Source organism: Mustela lutreola, chromosome 16 (genome assembly GCF_030435805.1).
Source record: "Mustela lutreola isolate mMusLut2 chromosome 16, mMusLut2.pri, whole genome shotgun sequence".
Lineage (NCBI taxonomy): Eukaryota > Metazoa > Chordata > Mammalia > Carnivora > Mustelidae > Mustela > Mustela lutreola.
In genome coordinates, this window is record NC_081305.1 from 2,834,628 (window position 1) to 2,858,388 (window position 23,761).

The 23,761-nt window shown below is 53.0% G+C and overlaps 2 long non-coding RNA genes across 5 annotated transcripts in view; both read left to right on the forward strand.

Moving 5' to 3' along the window:
- On the forward strand, positions 1 to 22,830 carry LOC131817801 (uncharacterized). The gene is made up of 2 exons (XR_009348586.1): positions 1 to 8,209; positions 21,240 to 22,830. It is a non-coding gene; the product is annotated as an uncharacterized LOC131817801 (long non-coding RNA).
- The window catches only part of LOC131817800 (uncharacterized), a 167,977-nt gene that overhangs the window by 5,540 nt on the left and 138,676 nt on the right, over positions 1 to 23,761 (forward strand). The gene's annotated exons all lie outside the window — the stretch shown is intronic.

Here is a 23,761-nt window from a genome sequence, read left to right on the forward strand (position 1 = left end):
ACCCACTGCTCCATCGTCACCTCCAACACCCGGCGACGGCAGGAACAGGAGAGGCAGCCGCCGTTACAGGGGAGGCTGCTCGGTCCCCGGTGAAGGCCTCACGGAGGCGATGTCGATGCTGGGCCCCTCGCCCCGCCACAAGCGCTCACAGGAAGGTCTCCTCTGACCCCCACGACGACCCGGGAAGCAGGGCCTCACGGCCTTCACTTTGTGGAGGCAGAAAGACCTCAGGCCCTGAGGACCCGATGAGGGGACAAAGGCCAAATCACAGGGTCAGGAGCCTGCTGTTTTCCTGCAGAGGCGGAACATAGCTTCTGGGCTGTGATATGGGGGTAAAGCCCGGGTCACACCGCCCGGGGTCGAGCCCTAGCCTGTCTCCCGGGTACCTCGCTTCACCCTCCGGAGCCCCTCAATGCCGACCTGCGAAGTGAGGTAGTAACAGCCTCACCTCACGGAGTTGTTCAGGATTGCATGGAAGGGCCGGGAAAGTGTCCCTCGTGTCCGCAGTGCTCGGCAGACGCTGGGAGCTTGGTCTGGGACCCCAGCCCCACGGCCAGGCCACCTCTCTGCTCCCACAGTGGGTCACGGCCCGCAACACTCGCTTCAGGAACCCCTCTGGGAACGGGGCCATGGTCTCGAACACAGGATAGCAAAACTGTTGAGGGCAGAGAGTGTGGTCCTCGGTGTCTGCCCCCTGAAGCCCCGGCTGGCGGCAGACGCCTTCAGTGCCCGCCGGGAGGGTGGGCACAGCGCCCCAGGCCCCAGCCCTCACAGGGAGGGACCGTGCAGAGGCCCTAGGCCTGGCCTTGGCGGTCACATGACATGTCATCACAGACGGCCCAGAAGCCCCGGCAGGCTCGCCGCCCACCCACCAGCCTTTCGGCCACCCTGGCCGCCCTCTGGTTTCTGTCGCATCTGTTTGGACGGCAGCCCCCCGCGGGAGCTCTCCTTCTCCGCTCTCTTCAAAGTGCACCGGCCCTCACCCTTCAGACAGCGTGTTGACGCTTGCGCAGAGAGCCGCAGGAACAATAAACAGCGCCGCGTCCCGAACCTGTCTGCCCCAGGCTTCGGGGCCTTCCTGCCCGCAGAGGCCGGGCCGCGTGATGGCCGGGGGCTCGGGCAACGGGCAGACCGCGTTCCAGTCCCGCCCCTGCCCCCGGGGAGCTGTGTTTGCTCAGGCAAGTACCTTGCCTCCTCTGGATCCCAGTTTCTCCAGCCAGGGAAGGGCAGCAGAGATGGGCCCAGAGCTGGTGGGCACGAAGTATCCATTATTGTGCTGTTGTTTAAGTCGGACTGCGCTGCCAGACGGGCGAGCGGGAAGGTCAGCGGTGGTCCCAGCGGCGTGGTGTCACTTGACGACCCCACGTTCTCTCTCTACCTTCTTCCTCCAACTGCCAATAAAACCTGCCGCAGCGGACACGAGCCCGTGCCCTCAGCCACACTGGCCACTTAGAGGCCCCACACCCAGAACTAAAGTGATGCTGATGGTTTGCAAATATATAAAAACCCTGCAAGGGGTGGGACCATGGGTGATTCTCCTCTCTAACATCCCCCTCTTTTTCTTCACTTGTTTTAAGTTAAGTCTTTCCTTTTATTCCCAGTTAGTTACCAGGCAGTGACCTTAGCGTCAGGCTACAGCACGGCGGCTCGGCCCCTCCACACGTGGCCCGCAGCCCATCCCCCGCCTCCCCCGGCCCCGCGTCCTCCCCTCTGGGGACCAGCAGTGTCTGCTGTAGTTAAGAGTCTGCTTTGGGGTTTCTTTCTTTTTTTCTTTGTCCATTTGTTTTGTTTCTTAAATTTCACATATGAGTGAGGTCCTGCGGTGTTTGCCTTTCTCTGACCGCCTTGTCTCTCTCAGCATCATACCCTCTGGCTCCTTCCACGCCGTTGCAGACAGCAAGCTCTCGTTCTTTTTTACGGCTGCGTAATATTCCGCTGTGTGTTTAACACCCCTTCTTTATCTGTTCGTCTGTCAGTAGACGCTTGGGCTGCTCGTAGATAATGGTGTTGTAAACACGGGTACTTGTGACAGGTGTGAGGAGATATCTCGATGCCGTTTTGATGTGTGTTTTCCTGACATTGAGCATCTTTTCATGTGCCCATTAGCCATCTATGTCTTCTTTAGAGAACTGTCTGGCCACGTCTTCCGCCCGTCCCCCTGCCACGGTGGAAAGGAAGAAGGCAGAGGGAGAGAGAGAGAGACTCAGGCAGATTCCGCAATGAGCGCTGAGCGTGGGTCCCAACACGGGGCTCGATCCCATGAACCTGAGATCACCACCTGAGCTGAAATCAAGAGTCGGACACTTAACTGACGGAGCCACCCAGGGGCCCCTCTTCTGCCCGTTTTAATTGGATTATTTGGTTTTGGGGTGTTGAGTTGTATCCGTTCTTTATAGATTTTGGATATTAGCCCTTTTATCAGATACGGCATTTGCAAACACGTTCTCTCGGGCTGTCAGTCGTCTTTTAGTTCCTTCCCTGTGGAGAAGCTTTTTATTTTGATGTGTTCCATGACATATCTCTGATCAAAGTCTTGTATCTTCTCTTCCTAACCCCCTTCTATGAATTTCTCCTGATGGGCTCCTAGTGACGGTGACAGGGTAGCCGTGCCCCGCCCCCGCACAGCCCTGCAGCCCGACACGTACCTCACGCCGGGCAGACAGTTTTCTAACCGGGCCACATCCCTCCCTGTGTGGGTATATTTGCATGACTTCATGTTTGCGTTACATGTTTATCTCTATAATAGGAATATTTTACTCAGAAAACTTTCTACCATATTTCAGTTTATTGGGGGGGGGTTAGATAAATTTCCAATTATAATAAAACAGAGTCAAAGGCAACTAGCCTTTGATGACCTTTGATACATTTTAGTGGAGCTGAGGGGGGACACGAAGCACCTATGCCCAAGTAGCGCCCCACAGATCAAAGCTTGGCGGGCCTATGGGCCTCGCCTTTGGGTTGGAAGAACCTACATGAACTCAGCCTTCTACGGAGAAGCAGATATGGTGAGGAAGACATTTTTTTTTAATTGTCACAAATTCTTTGGGGGAGAATAACTTTATAGATGAGATCCATATTAAGAGACTTATTTACAGAGACTAAGGAGAAACAATTTCTGCTGATTAAGGACGCATCTAAAAGAAACAGAGAAAAACGAGAGGCCTACTTTGCCATGACGGTATAAGAACAGACAATCCCTGAAAGGTGTCGTCTCTCAAACCCACACCCGGCCGGCCGTGATGGAGGGGTGGGGGGAGCCAAACCACAGGCTGTCAGGGCTGCAAAGCACCTAAGGGTTTACCTCGTCCCAGGCCCTTCTGTGCGACATGCACGCTATTCCCTGAGGGCTGGCTGAAGGGCAGGTTCGGGTTCAGCAGGTCTGGTGGGGCTGAGATTGTCCAGCTTTAACCAGCGCCCTGGGGATGCCCAACGTTGCAGGTCCGTGACCCACTGAGCGACTACTGATTTTACCGGCTTGGTGGGAGTTGCTTCCCAAGCTCCTTGATCTGGAACAAGAGTTCTCAACGTGGACTAGACTTTAGAATCACCCGGGGAGATTTTTTTAAAACTCCAGTGCCTAGGCTGTACCCCAGACTGATTAAACCAGAGCCCTCATGCATGGGACCCTGCGTGAGGACGTTTTCAAAGCTCCTGGGCTCGCCAGTGCACAGCTGATGTAGATGCTTCCTTCGTCTGGGCTGAGAAGGAGGCCAGGAAGACTGATTCCCACTGCTGGGGCCTAGACGTTCTCAGGAACAGTGTAGCCCTTGGTGGGTTGCTCAAAGGGCAGGGGTAACAGGTCCCAGAAAGTCAGGGTATCCACGGCAAGAAGAGCACTGAGGAATTTGGTGGTTTTCCAAACACACTTCAAGGGTAGAAGTCAGAACAAAAGCTGTCTCAGGGGAAAGTACAGGCTGAGAAGGGGCAGTACGTACTGGGGGTTTTCTATATCTCTACTGAGGTGACCACGTACATAAAACTCAGCAAACTATAAATGTAAGATTTCTGCACTCTGTATGCTTTCTGGATATAAGTTAAACCTGAAGAAAAAAACATTAAAAGCCAAGAAAGATAAACCTATATAACAAGTGAGATGACAGAAAAAACACAGAAGCCCAGATCAGAAAGAACCTCTGCGGATTAACAAGAAAATGAGCAGCCAGGAGAAGGGCACATGAGGAAACGCATGACTAAACACTGGAAACGATCGGCGCAGCGGTGAGAGAACGATGAGCCCATGAAGCACATCCCTTAAATCTGCGCACTGTGAGACACCATCACAGCCATCGGCTCTTTGTTGCATTTCCTTAGGCTTTTTACATAGTTCAGTATTGCTTTTGGGTTGAATCTCATACAGGTGTCGGGGCAACCTCGTAATCTTTTCAGGGCTTCTCTTCGTCTCCCTGGGCGGGATTAAGTGTTGACACTGATCAGCCGATATCTGAGGCCCCGGGGGGAATACTTCTTCTGATGACACAGACTCTCAGAGGTTTGAAGTGAGGAGAACCCAGGAAGTAGCCAAGAAGAGATTAAGCCAAAGCCCTAAACAGGGCTGACCAAGATAGAGCTAAAAAGAAAATCAAAACTAAACTGTAAAATCCATATCACATCAAAGCTGGTCTCTTTCTCTTTGATGTATTAAATCTCAAGTCCCTTCTTAAAAATTTTTTTTAATTAAGTTTTTTCTTTTCTTTTTTTTTTTGAGGAGGGAATCCAGGGAGGGGCCTGTTTTTCCAGGTGAGCTAAGCACAGGTGATGACAGGGACGCCGGTCTCAGAGACGCGAAGGGATCGGGTACTGCTGACCCCTGCCGTGCCGACCCTCCACACGCCTGCCGGCCATGAAAGCGGCTTGAGTGAAGGTGGTGTTAGGTGCGGGGCGGTGGGTCTCTAGGAACTCTCCCTGGAGAAGCAGGTGTGGCTCCAGGGAGCTGGCAGGCCAGAGAAGAGAGGGCAAGGAGCCCACCGTGGCCCCGAGAAGGGCACCAAAGACAGTGTGAACGTTATGGCCCAGGCACACCCCAACCGCCCGCGCCCCGACCCTGCCTCTCCTGCCTGAACGTTGCTCCGGGGAAGGAGTCTCGCTCTTCTGCAATGAGGTGTGATTTATAAAGTGCCTCCCCCAGGAGGGGTGGAAATGCACGGATGGAAGTTGGTACCAAAGCGTAGGGGATTGCCCGCAGGCCCCTTCCCAAAGCAGAACGGACGCCCAGCTCCGGGACACGAGAGCTCTGACCGGGGGAGGGGCGAGGAGGAGGGCCCTCCAAAGCAGGAGGGGTGGGCCCCGAGCCAAATCAGGGCCCGCTCCGAATCCGCAGCCCTTAAATGAGCACAGGTGAACTCTAGGTCAATGTCACTGTGAACACAGAAGATACCAGAAGTCACGCACGCTGACAAGTTCGCCGTCTCTTCTAGCTGGGTGCCAAGGGAGTGTCGGCAGAGTCTGCGCGGCTCCCGAGGCCATCGCAGCGGAAGTGGGAGCACGGTCACCACGGGTCCTGTGGAGGGTGAGCCCAGGGGCAACTCTGAAGCGGGGGCTGCCCCTCCTCCACACAGTATGCACTTCCGGGCTGCCCGGGGCTCAGAATGACTGTCCTCAGCTCTGGGGTCCCCGTAGACAGGCCCCTTCCTCTCCCCTGCACTCCCTCCCCCAGGGCGCTGCCCGCCGCTGAGTGTGTCCACTCCACGTCCACCCTCCAGAACTGGGGAAGTCACTGCAGGCAGGTTTGGGGACCCACTGGGCATATCTGAGCTAAAACCCCACTCATCCCCTGACCTCCTGGGACTGGTGGGCCTCGTGATGTTGCGGGCCTCCCAAATTAATGTCAGTGCTGGGCCAGTGTTGAGGGAGCCACCAAAAGACCTGGTCGCTTTTTCTCCAGGGCAGTCGCCTTGGTCGGCAGCTGCTCTCCCCCAGCAGCCCTGCCCCTCTGAGCCAGCCTCCCGCCGCAGCCGGGTGGCCTCTCACTCCTCAAGCTCAGCTGTCATCCTTTTGCCTAACGTCCTTCAGAGAGGGGAGTGTCCTCTACTGTTTCCAACCTGGACACTTCTGAGCGTACGTGGGACAACAGCCACTGCTGGGGACAGAGAGAGAGGAGGGTGTGGCCACCTGTCACCGTGGAGATCAGCTGGAACTGTCCACGTGACTCACAGCACTCCCGTGGTGGGGTCTTGGTCCCACAGCTGCCTTGCCTTCTCTCTGTGGCCCACAGCCATTATGCCCTGTCTCCGTGGGCCCACAGTGGGCTTGTCCTATCTCCGGGGTCCACAGCCACCTTGCCTGTCTCCATGGCCCCAAAGCAGTCTTTTTCTGCCTCTGCGCCCAGCCAAGCAGGCCTCCCTGAGTTCGCCATGTCTCTGAGTCCCTGCACACACAGGTTACTCCTCACCTGCCTTCCCTTCTCGTCTCGCTGCCTCTGAATACTGAATCCAAGAGTCGCTCAGGCCTGTCTACAGGGTGTCGCCCTCCTGTCACCCTCACCACACCTCGGCTGATCATTTCTGCTAACGGTGAGGACAGGGCCCTGGGCCCCCAGCCGGCGAGCACAGATCCTTGCCGGAGCCGTGAAGGGAGGGGGTTGCCCCCTTCAGAAGAGGAGTCGCTCCCGGCGCCCCGGGAGTCTCCGAGAGCAGACGCAGCTCAGTGACGCCTTCCCAAGCCGACATTTCCTGATTTGAAAGACAGCCATCCCGTGGAGGAAGATGAAGTCTAGGACCCTGTGCACAGCTTGGTCGCTTTTCCAGACGTGAGCAGCCCCAGACTCTTTCCACGCATAGTCCCGCCGCCTCCACGAAGCGGGGAGCGTGGAGAGGGACAGACGGTCTGGGACCGGGGGTCTGTGGGCAAAGCCCGTAAGTGGGAATCAGCAAAAAGCACCTGGGGTAACACAGGGTCGCCGTAGCTCGTCTGCGCGGTGGCTTTGGGAGAACAATCGGGGTGACACCACCCTTGGGGCAGACCAGGCACGGCACAGGGTGAGTGGGGGGCAGTGGGATGGTAGCCCCACTGACCCCCCTTGGCCAAGGGCAGAGGTGCAGGGAGCAGACCACACAGCTGCTCGCCGCAGCCCAGGAAGATGTGACAGAAAGCATGCGGCCCAGCGGAGCCCTTGCTGTGAGTCAGGGGTCAGCATGGAGCCCCCTACTCCCCTTTCCTACCCTGAGCCCCAGTTTCTGGACCCCAACTGTGCTGTACCCTGTGGGACAGCAGCCACTGGGGCCACAGCTCTAGCACTGGGAATCATGGCTGCGTCTCACTGCCCTATGTCATACCAATGCTATTTCCTTTTATTATAAATAGGAATTTCACTCAAAGGGGTACAACCTCATACCCCTCGGCTGCTTTGTACTTTAATCAGAGCTTTCCTGCTGAAAATGTTTATCTTCCAGCAAAGAGGTGCTAATTTTATCTTGCAAAAGTGGATATCTGCTTACGTCCCTTCTACCTTAGAGAAAGATAACCAAAGGCGCATTATGTCATCTAAATACAGCATCCTTGGAGATCAAAAGGCGTAATGTACACATCTGCCAAAGTTGATGGAGCGGCCATTGGCGGGCTCTTCCGCCCGGTTGTATGCGGCTCATTGATAGGCACCCGGTGCGTTCCTATGAAAGAAACTCCCAAGCGCTCTGTTTGTGCCAGCTGATTTCGGCGATATTGGGAGGTTTTGAAACAAGAATCCAAAATAGATGTGCCCTTCTCACCCCTCTGTGTAAGCCCTCACCACAGGAAATGGCACAGGTTCAAATTTTCGTAATGGAAGCTCCGTGGGACTAGATAAGGCGTATGTCCCCTACAGGGACGTTTCGGTGTTTAAAATATAGTCAAAATGATCCATGGCCGAGCTCCACCTGAGCATGTTTGTGTCTGGACACGAGTCCTGCTTCTGGTTCTAGCTCACTGTTCCTCACTTTCTTGGACCCCATTTTATTGAACGCGTGCACATGCCGACACACAGGCGCGCACGCGAAGTAAATGTCCAGAAAAGTAGACGTACTCTTGCGATAGGCCTTGGACCCGGATGTTTTGTCCATTCCAGTCTCGCTGGACAGCTCGTCCTTTGCTTCTCAAAGTGCGGTCCCTGGACCGCCAGCGTCGGCAGCATTACCATTGCGAACCAAGGGCCCGCCCAGGACTGCACGGTGACCATCTGTCACGTCGCCCATAGGACAAGCCTCCAGTCCGTGCCCCAGATGATCGGGAAGCACTGGTACCGTCTGTTTCCATTTTGGAGCTTTGTCTCTTTTTGTAATTTCCTTGCTACTCCGTAAGTGGACTAAGCACTCGTCTATGATCCATGAGCCAGGCAGGGTGTGACTAACCTACCTGGTGGGGGACACAGGAGCTAGATTCGTAGGGCTTTAGGTGCTCCACTGGGAGCAGTTGCTGCCTGCCTACAACTCTGCCCTGGGGAGACGCCCCAGACAGGTCTTCAGTGTGCTCAGAGATGAAGGCATACGGTTACCGCTTGACGTCATAGTGCTGCGTAATAGCCAACCACAAAACCTCAGGGTCCTGCGGACAGTAATGTGTGTTGCTCACGTATCTGGGGTGAGCTAGGGGTCAGCCCTGCCAGTCTGGACTGGGTTTGCACACATTTCTGGGATTGGCGGGCTGTGGCTGATCTGGGCTGGCCACAGCCAGGGTAAGTGGGAAGTCAGCTCGTCAGCATTGTTTCTCGTGTCGAGCTGGCACACTCACATCCTCGTGGCCTGGCAGAGTCACAGGGACGCACATTCCTGAGCGGGACCCCGAATGGTATGGAGCTGGTACCTTCCCCGCGGGCCAAAGCCAGTCTTGCTGGTGAGGCTCCAGGGGTGGAGCCTGTGGCCCCGCCCACAGCGGGGGAGCCCTTCCCATAGGCACGGCTCTAGGGAGGCTTGAACCTCTGGGATCAGGATCCACCGCCTTAGGTGTGTGACCCTCCCAGAGACTCAGCTGGCTCCCCCGTAGCTGGAAGACAGTTCCCTACCTGGCAGTCCTGGCGACAGGCTTGGGTTAGACAGTGCAGCGGGAGCAGTGAGCGGCCTGCAGAGAGGACCTGCTCCCGCCGCGGCCGCCCGTACTTTAATGACAGTAACAACCGAGCATGACGGCGGCAGGTCTCGTTTTCAGCCCCAGGGGCCTGACTCTCCACAGAGAACAGATAAATCTATGTTCTGTGTTTGGGGTGGAGGGAACTGGGGTGTGTGTGTGTGTGTGCGCACACGTGTGCGCGGCCATATTACCCAACTCTTGCTTTACCAAAGCTCATCATGAGGCCGAGGCTGCAGCAGCCCCTGATTGCATTATGCAGACACATTTTCCCAGTAATAACCACACTCAGAGCTCTTGCCCAACACCCAGCGAGGATGCTGCAGCCGCCCTGGAAAGAGCTCTGCTCTCCTACACCTCCCACAGAGATGAAAATGCAACCCTTATTTTAAGAGCCCAGTAGACATTTCCATTAGCCTGAGGCTAACGAGAATACACATTTTTCTGTTTTGGGATAGATTTTTTGAAATCAAGCTTATTGAGGCCAAATCTATTTACAATAAGATGCATCCATTCAAATTTCGAGGAATGTATACACAACGCAGCCATAACCCCAATGAAGATGCAGTGTGTTCCGTTCATTTACATCACCGCAAAATGCCCATTGCCCCTCCCAATGAGCCCTGCTACTCCAGGCAGCCGGTCTTCTGATGTCTTCAGCCGTAGATTGATTCTGCCTGTTCTAGAACTTCATTTAAATGGAATCGTGCCGTATGTACGCTTCTGTCTCACTTCCTCCACACCAAATAATATTTTAGGCTTTATCAGTACGGTTGCATGTATCAGGAACTCGCTCCCTTTTATGGCTGAGGACTGCTCCGTCGTATGGTTTTATCACAGTTTGCCCGTTAACCTGTTGGTGGACTTCAGGGTTTTACGCAGCTTTTGAGCCTGTCAGTAAAACTGCTCTGACTGTTGGCTTCTAGTCCTTTTATGAGCATGTGTTTTGATTTCTCTCACTTTGTTAGAAATTGCCAAGCTGTCTTTCCAAGTGGCTGTCCATTGTATACACCCACCAACAGTCCCCAAGAGTTCCAGTGGCTCCTTATCCTCGCCAACCCTTGGTAGTGTCAGTCTTTTTAATTTTAACCACTCGGGTGGGCATGTAATGCTGCCACACTACTAGTTTAGCAGGTGTTTTTCCTAACAACTAAGGAACGTTGAGCATCTTGTGTGTCCATTGGACATTCTCCTTCTTCGTGAAGGGTCTTGGTCATTTGTAAAACTGAGTCGTATTTTTAATTTTAATTTTGAATTTCTATTTGTCAGTTTCTTATTCATTTGTTTTCAAGCATGTCCTGGGGATCTTTGCCCGCCCCAAGTTTGTGAAGGTCAGAAGGTCATAGTCTTGGCTCTTGCATTTATCTCTTTGGTACATTTTAAGTTGATGTTTGTGTATGCTGGGCGGTAGGGATTCGGGCTCCTTTTTTCCTCCCATTTGACTTTCCAGTTGCCTCTCACCAGCTTGAGGCACTTCCCTCCTCAGATGCTGACTCAACTTGCCGAGTCTTGAATTGGGTCAAACGCTTTTTCTGCACCATATCACACACTGAAATACTAACAAACATGAACTGCAGAAATCGGTCAGAATCACCAGGACCACATAACTGGGAATGGAAAGAGGACTCACTCCTTTGGGTGGCTTTATTGCCCTAACAGCTAAAGGTATGTGACAGAGAGTGTCAGCTGGTCGCCCGGCAGCCCTTTGCAAGCCTCTTTTCCTTATCTCCCCAGGCAACCACTTTTTCAGCCTCTCTTAGAGCTAGCAGTGAACAGACGACCCAGTTTGACCAACGAACCTTAAAAAATGAACTATATTGTAAAACTGGAAAAGAGTTTTTCCTCCCTGAGAAAAGGCATGAGGTTGCTTCTCCATCTACCTGCCTTTGCAAGCCATTGCACCATGACATGATGCCTAAATAGATATTTGTCGCCTGTGACTATGCTAGAAGGTCTGGAGAATGTCGGATATGCCACCCAGAGTCCTGGGATCACTAGGGAATTCAATCCACCATAGGATGGAGAACCCCAGACTTCTTATTTGGAGAGAGAATTTATTTCTTTATTAGGTGTGCTCTAGCAGTTGGATTTTAATATTTATAAGCCAAATCGGCTTCTCCTCCAACACTTAAGCCCCAAGCCAGTCTAGAATGAATCTTCTCTGCAGTGAATCAGCTAAGCATTTTCATTACCAATTCTCTCCAAACGTGAGAATCAGAGAAGAGACTGGTTCTACAAGGTACAAGCAGGGCTTGTGGAGTGTGGTGAAAACACTGCTCAACCAGGAAGCCGTAAGCCTGAGTTCTCATGCTGGCAGCCTCCCCAGCATTTCTAGGCTTCCTTCATTTTCTTTCTGCCCATGCCCCTCCTGTTGAAGACTTCCCTCTGCCTGATGCTCCCTTCCACCTCCACTCTTTCCTTTGTCTGGCTCGTACTACTTCTTCAGGTCTCAGTTTAAAGATTACTTCCTTACAGAGTTTTTCCAGATCCCCAGGACCCTCTGTCCCAGCACCCTGAATTTTTCCTTATAACAATGATCCCAATTGAAATTAAGTACATGGTTTGCTGTAACTCCTCTCCTTCACTGGCACGTAGGCTCCCTGAGGATGTGGATCTGGTCTGCTTGTTGGTGCCCTAGTATGGTGCCTAGCACATCCGAAATCTTAAGCATGTATCTTTGATTAGTTGAATGATGGATGGATGGATGGATGGATGGATGGATGGCGGGTGAATGGAAGGAGGAGTAATGGATGGCAGACGGATGGATGGATGGATGGATGGACGGATGGATTGAATTGCATTACCACCACCTTGCTGCATGACCTTAGGCAAGTCACTTCCCTTCTAGGCTGTAGTTTTCTCATCTGTCATCTGAGGAGTTTAAACTCAGGGGATTGTAACAGCCCATCCACTGCCAACTCTTCGTCAAATTCAATCCAGATGTTCAGATGTGGCTTCGTTTTTAAAATTGGCTCTCCCACATCTATCCATTTACTTTCCACCACTGCTGGTGATCCCACAATTGCTCCAGAAGCTCATTCCAAAGAAGCATCCCACGGAGGACGGCTGGAGCTGGGCATCTTCACTACCCCAAGATGCCGAGGGCAGTGGTTTACAGACAGGGGAAGGCTGCAGTGTCTGGTGGTTTCTCCATGAGGCCAAGTCCCTAGTCCTCTCGTTCTGTGATGGGAAGGCAGAATTTTGGTGGGTTGGTGGTAACTGTCAGAGGAGTCCGTACCCATTTGCCTACGTTCCAGCACATCTGTTCATCGTCACTCACCTGTCGTATAAGAAGAGCCCTCTTTGCAGATTAAAGATCTCAACCAGTGCCATCTCCTGCAATGTCTGTGATAGACTTGAACATCTGCCTAGCGGGTGCTGCGGGGTTTAATCCGGAGCACCTGATTGCACGTGGCAAACTGTTCTAGAACCCTTAGCACACACATCGTGTATTAAATGCACAAGATACACGCTTGTCATAACAGCCAGTGAGAGCAAAAACTAAGACAAGTCCCGTCACGTCTCCTTTTTCCTTTTAGTCCGTGTCCTCAGGGGAGAGTCACTGGCCCCTCTGCCGCCCCCTCCAACGGCAAGAATCATGACAAGAGGTGACCGATTACTTAGCCCACTGTACCGGGGAGCAGTACTGGGGACATGTCATACTTTGCCTCTACACCTCACAATTCTCGAAGATGCATTCTCATCTCCACTAGATAGACGGAAACTGAGGCTCAGAGACATGCTCAGACATCCCCAAGGTCACACAGGCCAAAGTGGTGGGTCTGAGAGTCGAACCCAGATCTGAGCATCCAAGGCAGAGCCTGTGTCCTTCTGCTGGCCACCTGTCCGGTGATAACCTGTGGCAGGGGCAAGACGAGCAGTCAGATCATGGAACCAGAACCAGGCAAGCTGGCTGCTCGGCCGCTTCCCTTGCCCCAGGATGCGGCAGGGACGAGCAGTGAGACACACACGGGGACCTCCTCTGGCTTCACAGCCATCCGCTCCGGCCACCCTCAGCTTGAAGCCAGTGCCCCTCCTCGAGATTGCCATACAGCTCTCTGGAACCGGGATGGAGCAATCTTGTAACAAACGGAAGGAGGGTGTTTATTAGAAAGAGATTGCGGGTGGCAAGAAATGGGATGTTCCGACATCCCATTAGCTTGGGGTAGAAGCTAAGAAGACCTTGGGGTAGAAGCTAAGAAGATCTCCAAGGTGCCACCTCAGAGCGTTGATGTAGCTTAGATAACTGCCTCCTCCCCCTCACTGGCGGGGAGAGGAGCTCCCGTGTTTACTATTCACTGGCAATTAGTCTTGAGTGAGTTACGTGCAGCCGACAGCATTCCTAATTGATACACAGTTTAAGCACCAAAGTGCCTGTAACACACCCATCCCTTCGGTGGCTTTTGGTGGTAGGGGCGGGGGGGGGGGGAGTGAGATGCAGCTCCTTGGCTCACATTGAGAGCCCCCAGGACCCAAAACTCGCCCCCAGATCATCTCAGGCAAGCCAGTCCATAGCCTTGGCTTCTCTCCTACGAAACCCCACCGCAAATTCCAACCCACGCATTGTCAAGGGGTCCTTATCCAGTGGGAATAATAGGCCGGCTCTGTTCCCTAACTGCATTCCCAAATTAAAAACAACCAAAAAAAAAAAAAAAAAATTAGAGAGAGTTAGCCTCTCCGCATTCCCAGCTCAATATATACAATCAGATGGTAGGAGTTGAAAATCAAACAGCCAAGCATTCCGTCTGAGTCGGGCATCTGCAGCCCGGATCCTCCTGGGGAAGGCACGCCCCATCGCCACATCGTTACCCAACCCTGCCATTAGGGAAGGCAAACCCGTACTTACAATCACAATGAACGTAATGTGTAACCAGGGGGCTGCTCGCTTCCAGGAAAGGCGGCAGAGCCCGCCCCACCCCCCGGCTGGCCCGGCCGGGCCTCCTTCCATCACCAGCTCTCGCTTCTGCGCTCAGCAGAGGTCCCCATGACATCAGAGACCTAAGGTCTCCCTGCCGCTTCTGTGTTGTTCTCCCCGCGTCCCGCCGCGTGACGAGCGTCTTCCTCCGGGCCTTGTGCTCTTCTCTGATGCTCACGCTCGCTTTTCTGGACGAGGCCCGCTCCACTTCCGGTGTGGCTGCAGGTCACGGTCTCAGGGCCAGAGATTTTATATTTCTCCATGAGATGCACCTTGTTGGGCACAGTGAAGCGCACAGAGGAAACAAACATCTTCTGTTTGGCTTAAAGGAGTAGGAACTGGTGCGGCCAGCCTGGAGGGATGGTGGGCAGCCTGTGGCCAGATCGTGCACCGTGAGTGTGCCCGCGGGTCCCCCTCCACGGATGCCATCTACGGAAAACACGGAGATCACACATACGTGTATGTCAGTGGATGCTAAATGAAGCTTTGTTTTTATAGAAAAGCACCGGGAGCCACCTAGATGTTTAGTGATACAGAATTGATCAATTGGCCCCCAAAAAAGCATGCAGCTATTAAGAAGCATCTTTGTGAAAAACAGTTAATGCCAGAAAAATGAGTGATAATTCATATGCACGAATGAAACATGCCGCGTGAAACAAGTGGAAGAAGGAGACATGTAACTGGAGACCACTCACGCCGTCGGAAGAATGAGGTGCATCTCTCGCAAGAACACACCAGATCACTAACCCTCTTCAGTGCACGGGCAGGGCAGTGTCCTGGACCCGCCAGCACCTACGTGCTTCTGCATGCCCGTGCACACACCCTTCCACTCGGCCCTCACGCAACCCTCGAAGGCAGGGGCGCTCCAAGCCCCACAGCTAGTCGATATCAGATCTGGGACTCAAAGCCGAGAACTCCCCTTCTCGACTCTACACTGCAGCAAAACGTTTGCGTTGAATCCGTCAGAAGGACGGGGAGCAGAAAACAGGAAGGGGATGCAAGACAGAAGGAAATAAACAAGCCAACAAATAAGACAGGGCCTTGCATGGTCCCATAATGCAACCCTCTCCCTACGAGATCCAAGGAATGGAGGGAAGAAGGAAGACGTACGTAGGCCTAGGTCTAGATACGGATACAGGTGTAGGCATATGTGTAGGTACAGGTGTAGGTACAGGTACAGAGAGAGACATACCAGAGATGTACAGGTCTACGTGTATATGTACATCTGTAAACGTCCTGCTTCCTAGGACAACACGCTGCCCTTGGGATCCCACACCCTCCACGCGCCGGCTTCCTTACCCTGGTCACAGCTGACTTACTCAGGGCTTAGCACTTAGCCCATAGGAAAAATAATTCATAAGCTAGCCAGAAATCTCTAACCTCAAAAATGCTCACAAAGGTCATTTGATTCACTCGGGGCCCAGAAAATTCGAACTTTAAAACGTGGAAGGAATGTGCCAGTGGAGGTGGAGGGCGGGCAGTGCGGAGGGGCCGCCGTGGAGCAGTCCGGGGGATGAGGCGTGCGCCGTCCCCCGCTGAGGTGAGGCAGGCGGGCTGGGTGCAAAGAACAGGGCGGTGGGGCTGCTGGAGGGGGAGGAGGAGAAACCCCCCCAGGGCCTGGTTTTCCCCGGTGGTAGCCTGGACTTCTCACGGCATGGCCACAGGCTCCCCAGGGAGAGCATTCCGAGCGTGAAAGCGGCGGCTTCGGACAGATGTCTTAAGACACAGGGCATGTGTCCCCCATTCTGTGCACACATTTTGCTATGGGACCCCCAAGAATTTGTAACTCCAGACGTCAGTGCACTGTCTCCACCGAACTCCCGCGTCCTGTGGCCTCTGTTCCTGCTTGGTGGACACCCTGTGTGGCCTCAGGCTGGGGTTACCTGGACCGGCCACCCCCACTGTGAGCAGGGACAGAGCTGCCCCAAGGCTGTCCCAGCGGTGCCTTCAGCGGTGCCTCCTACCGCTCTCCCACCACCATCACTGGCGGCCACCCTAACGGCTAGCGGTGGGCACTGTGGACCCTGACAGGCGAGTCCATATGCCCTTTTCTCTCCTTTTTCTCCTCTTGGTGGGGAGAAACTAAGCTTGACCTTGAAAACACAAAACGCTTGCCCGGGATCGCCAATCTGTCTTCGTCAACCCGCTGGCAGCTGGGCTGGCGTTCCCGAGGGGGCGCGGAGCTCGGTGCATGAAGTGGTTAAGCCAGACTGCAGGCCTGGGAGCTGGCGCTCTGGGCCTCCTCATGGCCGACTGGATCTGTGTGGTCTGGGGGCCACTCGTTTGTGACCTCGGTGCCTCTCTTTCCCAGCAGAAGTATAAATATCAACGTCTTTCTTGCTTGAGGTTTTTCTCCCCCCAGATACTCAAATGTTGGACTAAAAATATTTGTCCAAATGTGAAAATGAAACCGTTGAAAGTCTCATGCATATAGGATAACTGGATTATCTTCTCCTGTGTGTGTGGAGTCCAGGAAAAGGTGACTAATCGCCAGGAGATCAGGGTTCTAATCCAGCCTGTGGACGAACTAATGCGTTGCTTTCCACAAGCCACTGACCTCCCCTGGGGCCCCAGTTTTCCGTGTGTACAAAGAAGAACGCTGGCCCATATTCGTCGTCCTCAACCTTGGTGTACATCAGAGTCGTCTGGGAAGACAGTCTTGAATGCTGATGCCTACACACCACCATAGACCCATTAAATCTGAGTTTTCGGGTAGAGGGCCTGGGTCTTGGAATTTTTAAAAATTCCTGAAATGATTCCCAGTGTGCCACCAGGATTGAGAGCCTCTGAACTGGGTTCATGGTTTTAAAACTATTTCTAATCAGAGATTCTTTTCTTTAAACAAACACACCAGAGGCCTGGTGTGCAGAACAGATCGCACGCTGTTGTGCTGGGTGAAGCCGGAGGGGCCCAAGCTCTGCCCGGAAGGGCCCAAGCTCTGCCCGGAGGGGCCCAAGCTCTGCCTGCTCGACCTTTCCTCCCTCCACCTTCCAAGCCTAGAACCAGCCCTGGGCCGCCCCTGCAGTGCTGAAGGCCCTCCCTGGCCCCGGAACCTCAGTGTTCTGCTAAGCACAGTTTGAAAACTGCTGGAGATAAGACAATTTCCAGGATCATTTCAGGATCTAAACTTCTAAAATCATGTGAGAACAGCAACATATGAAGCATTATCAGATCATAAATATCCCCACATCATCCTCTCAATGAGGCCCAGCTTCCGCTCGGTACCGTGTCTGGTTATAGAACTGGGAGCCAGCTCGGCCAGTCGACGACTTCCCTGAGTGCTCTCGGGGAGGCCATGGGGCTGCCCAGCATCCGTTCCTCTCAGAGACCCAGGGGAAGGGGTCAGCCAGGCTTTAGTCCACATGACAGTGGAGAAGGCATGGTGTCATCGGAAATGCCCCTGGGACCACACAGCTGAGACATGGAGGGAAATTTGTGTTGCCCAGGAAATACACGGAGTCCATTTTCCAGACTCAGTGGAGAGCTTGTGTCAGAAGTCAGACCCAATCAGGAAGTCCCTGTTCTGGCCCTGGAGTATGTAAAAAGAACTTCCCTTTGCTGTGCAAGGTCAGAGACACCAAGATGCCAAATACAGCCCTGCAGGAATAAGACCAGAGGCCCCAGAAGAGGGTCATGCTGCCTGCGGGGAACGACAACATGGAGCCGTGGCAGCGCGCGTGGCAAGAAAGGTCAGCATCGCTGTCAGAGCCCGGGGCCAGAACCTGGGAGGGACCCTCGAAGTACTTGCTCACCTGCACCATTTAAGGGGCCATGAAGAACTCAGTACTCCAAGAAGAACTATTTTAATACCAGATTTCAAAAAGTTCAAAAGTAATGCAAACAATCCAATAGTAAAAAATATGAGTATTTTAAATAGAAGATCAGTATTCTTAATATTTGTCATTGTCACAGGCTCCAATATGCCTCAGGTTAGTAAAGACAGAATCCTTTGGATGGAAACAAAGAAAACCTCATTTGGCCTACTTCTAATGACGATTTTAGGAAAGAAAACCAAAACTATGTCATTACTATGATCATCATCACCAGCATCATCAACGTCACCATCATCACCCTCACCATCACCTCCATCATCATCAGCAGCCGCAGCATCAACACCATCATCATCATCACCATCATCATCATCACCATCATCATCACCATCAACACCATCATCATCATCAACGTCACCATCAGCATCATCACCATCAACACCATCAGCAGCAGCACCATCATCGTCATCACCCTTTCCACTCTCATCCGGTAGTCATGATTACTGAGGGCCCATCATGGTCTAGACACGAGTATTCTCTGCATTCACTTTTCACAAACATTCTGAGAAGAGGGAATTACCATGTGACAAATGAAGAAACTATGGCTTCAATGGTTAGAAATTTATGCAAGTGTAAATGCAGGAAGTGTGGAGCCTCCAGAAGACTATCTGCAGAACCAGCGGAAGAAGAGGCCTGCAGGCAAGAACACAGTCATCCTGGCTGAGGTCTCCCCCACTTCCCTGATCAGGAGTAAGTAGACACTAATACCACCAAGGCCACTGGGCGGCATTGACGGCGGCCATGTTTAACTGGGATTATGGTGACTTTAAAGTAAATAGGGTATATGCTTACACCCTGTTACGCACTTGGGCAAGTTGCTTCGCTTTGCAAGTCAGTTGGCTCGGCCCTAAAATAGGAGGAGGCCCTGAGCAATGTCCAAGCATCTGAGAACACTAGAGTCTGTTCCCCAGCTGCCCGTCTCCTCTACCATGGCTCTCAGCCCTCCGGGCCGGTTCTCTCCCTTTGACTCTGAGGTTGCAGCTGGATGTTACCTGGACCTTTCCGTGGGAGGAGAGGCAGTTGCCACAGGGCTGAGGAGGAGACCTCCTCCGGTTCTCCTTAAGGTTTTTGTAACTTACTTGGCAACCCTTACAAAGCTTCCTGAAGAGAAGCCCTCCTGTCCCGACCAGCCTGGACTGCGGTGGCTTATTAGGCAGGCGGCCGTCTTGCTGAATGTTGATTCAAGAAGGCAAGTTTCTGACTCCGGCCCTGAGGACATGCTTGTTTTGAGCACAGCTGCAAGGCAGCACACCGTACATCCCCTCCTGTTCCTTCCTCTGGCAGAGACAAGGTGACAGGGACGGTGCAGGAATGACAGAAAAAGAGACAGAAGAACGGAGGACTCTGCTTAGCTGAAGGGCCCCTCATCGTCAAGAAAAAAGAGGGTGAAGATGAGGAGAGAGCAGGAGTCGCCTGAGGCAGGCAGAGTGGGATCCTACCCAAACCCACTTTCTTTTATTCTTTGAGGAATTTCCAGGAATCTGGTTAACAGGCCTGACACCTACGGCTTGGATATATACAAAAGCAAATGATCTTAACATGAACAGAAACAGCGAAGGCCCCTTAGCTCAGAGCCTGGGCCTCGGGCAGCTGAGTTCTGTGCCTGCTGAGAATGTTCTCGGCAGAAGTATCAGACCTGGTCTGGACAGTGTAGCAGGGGTGTGTGGGGGGCAGCGTTAGACAACAGCTCTCCCCTTCCTCCCGGGCACAAGACTGGGCTGCATTTTCTAGACTCCCTTGCAGTTAGATGTGGTTGACAGCATAGGAGGAGAAAGAACACGTTCCCTTTCCACACTGGACTTATCAACACTTCCATGTACCATCCTCTGTCCAGGGACCAAGAAGGGCGCACGGTCACAGATGCCTTCAGCCCAGTCCCCGATCACAGGCATGGAGGAAAGGCCCCTGCAGAGGCAGTGAGGAAGAAACAGATCATATCGGGGTCAGGCCCTGCGACGCTGGGGTTCTGAGTCATTGCACTTGATTGGCTCTGACTGATACAGGCCGTCAGGGGCGTTGATTTGAAGGGATGCAGTTGTGGAGGCCACCAAACCCCAGGAAAGGCAGAAGGAGCGCCGTGGGAGTTCATGGAGTCCCTCTCTGGAATGTTCCATCGCGTGGCTCTGCTCAGTACTTTCAGATTCTGTTTCTGTCAGCTCAAAGTTTCAAATTCCCAGGAAAAAGATTTTTTTTAAAGATTTTATTTATTTATTTGACAAAGATCACAAGTAGGCAGAGACAGGCAGAGAGAGAGAGGAGGAAGCAGGCTCCCTGCCAAACAGAGAGCCTGATGCCGGGCTCGATCCCAGGACCCTGGGATCATGACCTGAGCTGAAGGCAGGGGCTTAACCCACCGAGCCACCCAGGTGCCCCAGGAAAAAGATTTTTATTGGCTCAGCCAGAGTCAGGTGGGCTCCTCTGGAATACCAGTGACGGGCTCGCCGGTCCAGTGGGTCTGCTGGGGCCCAGACCTGAGTCTCAGGGGCTTTCCTTTGGAAAAGGGGATTGTAAACCATCAGCCACCCTAAGAGGTGTCTGTCTCCCACAGCTTCAGCGGGGGATGAAAGGGTGTTCGACTGAAACTTTTTCTTCCCCCAAACCTGTTCTTTCTCCCAAACCTATTCCTCCCTCTGTGCTCTTTCCCTGTGTCCTGAGATTTTTATCACCACCTAACCCGCCAGTGAGGCAGGACGCTTGGGGCTACATCCCCTCTTTCCCTCAGTGCCCACAGCCAACTGGTCACCGAGAACGCCACCCGAGCGCCTGCCCGAGCCATTGCATCTCCCAGTCCCCGTCACTCAGCGATGCTCTCCTAGCTGGTCTCCTTCCTCCCCCCTCCTGGAGCCCACCTCCAGCCACGATCAGGAGCAGGAGTGTGTTTGCCCCCACGGTCCCGGGAACTGTCCCATCAGGATGGGATAGCAAGCAGTCAGAACAGACCGTCAGTATGAGCTTCTCGGGGATTCCCAGCCCTGATAATGTGACTTAAAACTGTCTCCCAGATACCCACCAAAGCTGGCTACACGGCTGTCCGAGGGCCCAACACTTGCGCTCCTAGTACATGCCCAGGGACGTGAAAGCAGATGTTCACCCAAAGACGGATACAACAATGTTCATGGCATCTTTGCTCGTGAGAGCCCAAACTAGAGACCTCCAACAGCTGAAGGGCTACACTGCCGCAGTCATGTACTAGAACACCACTCCGGGAGGAGGAGGAGGAAAGTGCGGCCCTTGCAGTTACGCGGCTGGGTGCTGAGTGAAAGAAGCCGCGCACGCCGGGCAGGCCCCGTAGGATCCAGGGCGTGTGGTTCAAGAGCAGCCAGAACGAGTCTGGGACTTTGATGGAAGTCGGAGGAGTGCTGGCCCCCGGGCAGTCGAGCCTTGGCTGGAGGGGGCCCCAGGGCGCGGTCTCTGGGTGCTAGAAATGTTCCGTCCTTGACCCGGGAGTATGTCTCTTTCAGAATCTACGGAACTCTGCCCTTCAGAACCAGCCACTTCCTTATATGCCTGTAAACCTTCAGTTGAAAATGAGGACACGTCTTCCCCGCTCTGCCGGCATCCGGGGCTCCCGCTGCCTCCGGGAGAAGGGCCACTTTCTTTAGCAAGACACAAAGGCTCCTCTCGGCCGCGTTCAGCACCCACTCTCCGTCGCCGTCCCAGACAAGCTGTGCTCGTCGGCGCCTCCGTGCTTTCATGGGCTGTGCCTTGAGCCGGGAGCCCGGCTCCTCCTTCATCTCCTCAGGGCTCACCTCAGCTGTCACCTCCTCCTTGAAGCACGCCCTGATCCTGCAGGAAGGAGAAGACACGCCTCCCACTCTACACCCACTGGTCTTCATGCACCCGTGGTCATTTCCCGCGGCCGCCTTAACAAATTGCCACACACTGAGTGGCTTAAAACAAAATAAGCTTTTCCCTCCTGGTTGGGAGAGGCGGGAAGTCTGAAATCGGCGTCCGCAGAGCCGGGCTCTCCCTGAAGGCGCGAGGGCGTCATTGGCTCTGGCCCTTTTTCTTGCCTTCTGAGACTTGTGACAGTCCTTGGCTGGTGCACACACCATTCCTGTCTCTGCCACCCCATCCCAAGGCCTTGTCCTCCATGTCTGTGTGCCCTTGTGTGTCTCTACAAGATGCTTTCATGGAATTAGGCCACCCCCCCATCCGGCATGATCTCATCTCCATCCACACCTTAAACACATGTGCGAAGACTGTATTTCCAAAGGAGCCCCATTCCCATTTGGAGGTTCTGGATGGACATGAATGGGGGAGGGGAGATTATCCAACCCTCCGGACACCCTTCCTGTCACAGCTGCCGTTTATGATTATCCAATGTCTGCGCCAGGTGACGGCCACCTCCCGGAGAGTGAGGCCACCTTCATTCGGGATCGTCAGCCACTTGCACAGAGCTCCTCGGGAAAAGCTCCAAGCAAATGTCCATTAACTAAGCGCGAACGCGCTTCTCTGTGCGTGTTTTGAGCCCTTCTGACTCCGGCTCCGCTGGACTCCATACCCCGCCCGTTTGCTGCTTGAACGAGTTCCCCCATCTGAACGAGTCCTCCCGGAACCCAGAGCACAGAGAGAAAACTCCGTGGCTTTAATCGCCATCCGGCTTCCTTTTGTTCCAAAAACTCTCAGAGCCATCAGCCAAAGATTTAGTAAGTCTTGGGATCTGCAAGGCTCTGCCACGGAGGAGCTTGATGGGAAAGATCAGATCTGCATTGCTGGTGTGGGCGGAGGCTGTGAACGCTTTCCAGGAAGCAGATGGAGGGCAGAAGTTGGGGGACTTTTTATGAGTGTTTGCTCCAGCTGTTGGCCGCTGATTTGGTTCCTGGAACAGCTGGAACCAGGCATCTTGGCCTCCGAATTCCAACCTGCCTGGCGATCACCAAGAAATGGCACGCCCGATACATTCGGGAATCCCCGCCCACTGTCCCGGAGACCGCTGGCAAGCCCAGGAGCATGAATGCTCGGGTGTACTCCCCCTCGGCCCCTCCCCCTGCTTGTGCGCTTTCTCTCTCTCTCACAAATAAATAAATATCTTTTTAAATTTTTAATAAATTATGTCGCATCAGTAGAGTAAAATACTATGCAGCCATCAAAAAGAGTAAAGCATATCTGTATGTACTGACATAAAACCATCTTCAAGAGATCTGTATACATTTTTACTTTAATTTTAATATATATTTTAATATATATTTATTAATTTTAATATATATTTAATATATATTTGTATATTACTACAGATATTTAATATACATATATAACATATTTATATGTTGTATATTTAATACACAAATATGTGTGATATATATTATTTACATACTATTATATGTTAATATATTTAATACATATTTTGTATTTTAATATGTTACATTTATATATTATAATACACTTAATATACACATATATTTAATATACACATATATGCATAAATTACATATACTTATGTACATACCCACATGTATATGTGATATATATATATATTAGGGATATATAAATTAAAAAGCCAGGCGGAGAGGAGAGTAAATAGTGTATTTCTATCTCTGTGGTCGGGTGTCGGGGTAGAGGCAAGGCGCAGAGGATGAGGGCTTGCACCGGTGTGACCCGTCGCGACTTCACAGGAGGCCGTGGCAATGCTGGCGGGCCCCGGTGGAGATGCAGACTGTGGAACAGGGAGGAGTTTCTTATATCTGCTCCTCTTTGTATGTGCTGATCTTTGTGACCTTGTGCACAGATCACCTTTGTCAAACTTAAAAAGCCAGACGGATGGATGAAGAGTGGTAGTGGGTTTTTTAAATCCTCAAGGGCAAAACCTTCTGTTTGGGCGGCCCCCCCTCCCCTGGGGTGACCTGAACTGTCGCTGGCAGGTCCCCCGGCAGAGCTCATGGGCGGCCCGGCCAGGGTCCCCACTGCTGGGACAGATGCTCAGATCTGGAAACCATCGAAGCGACTCTACTGTTTACGAAACCCAAATGCAGCGGCCGTCCGG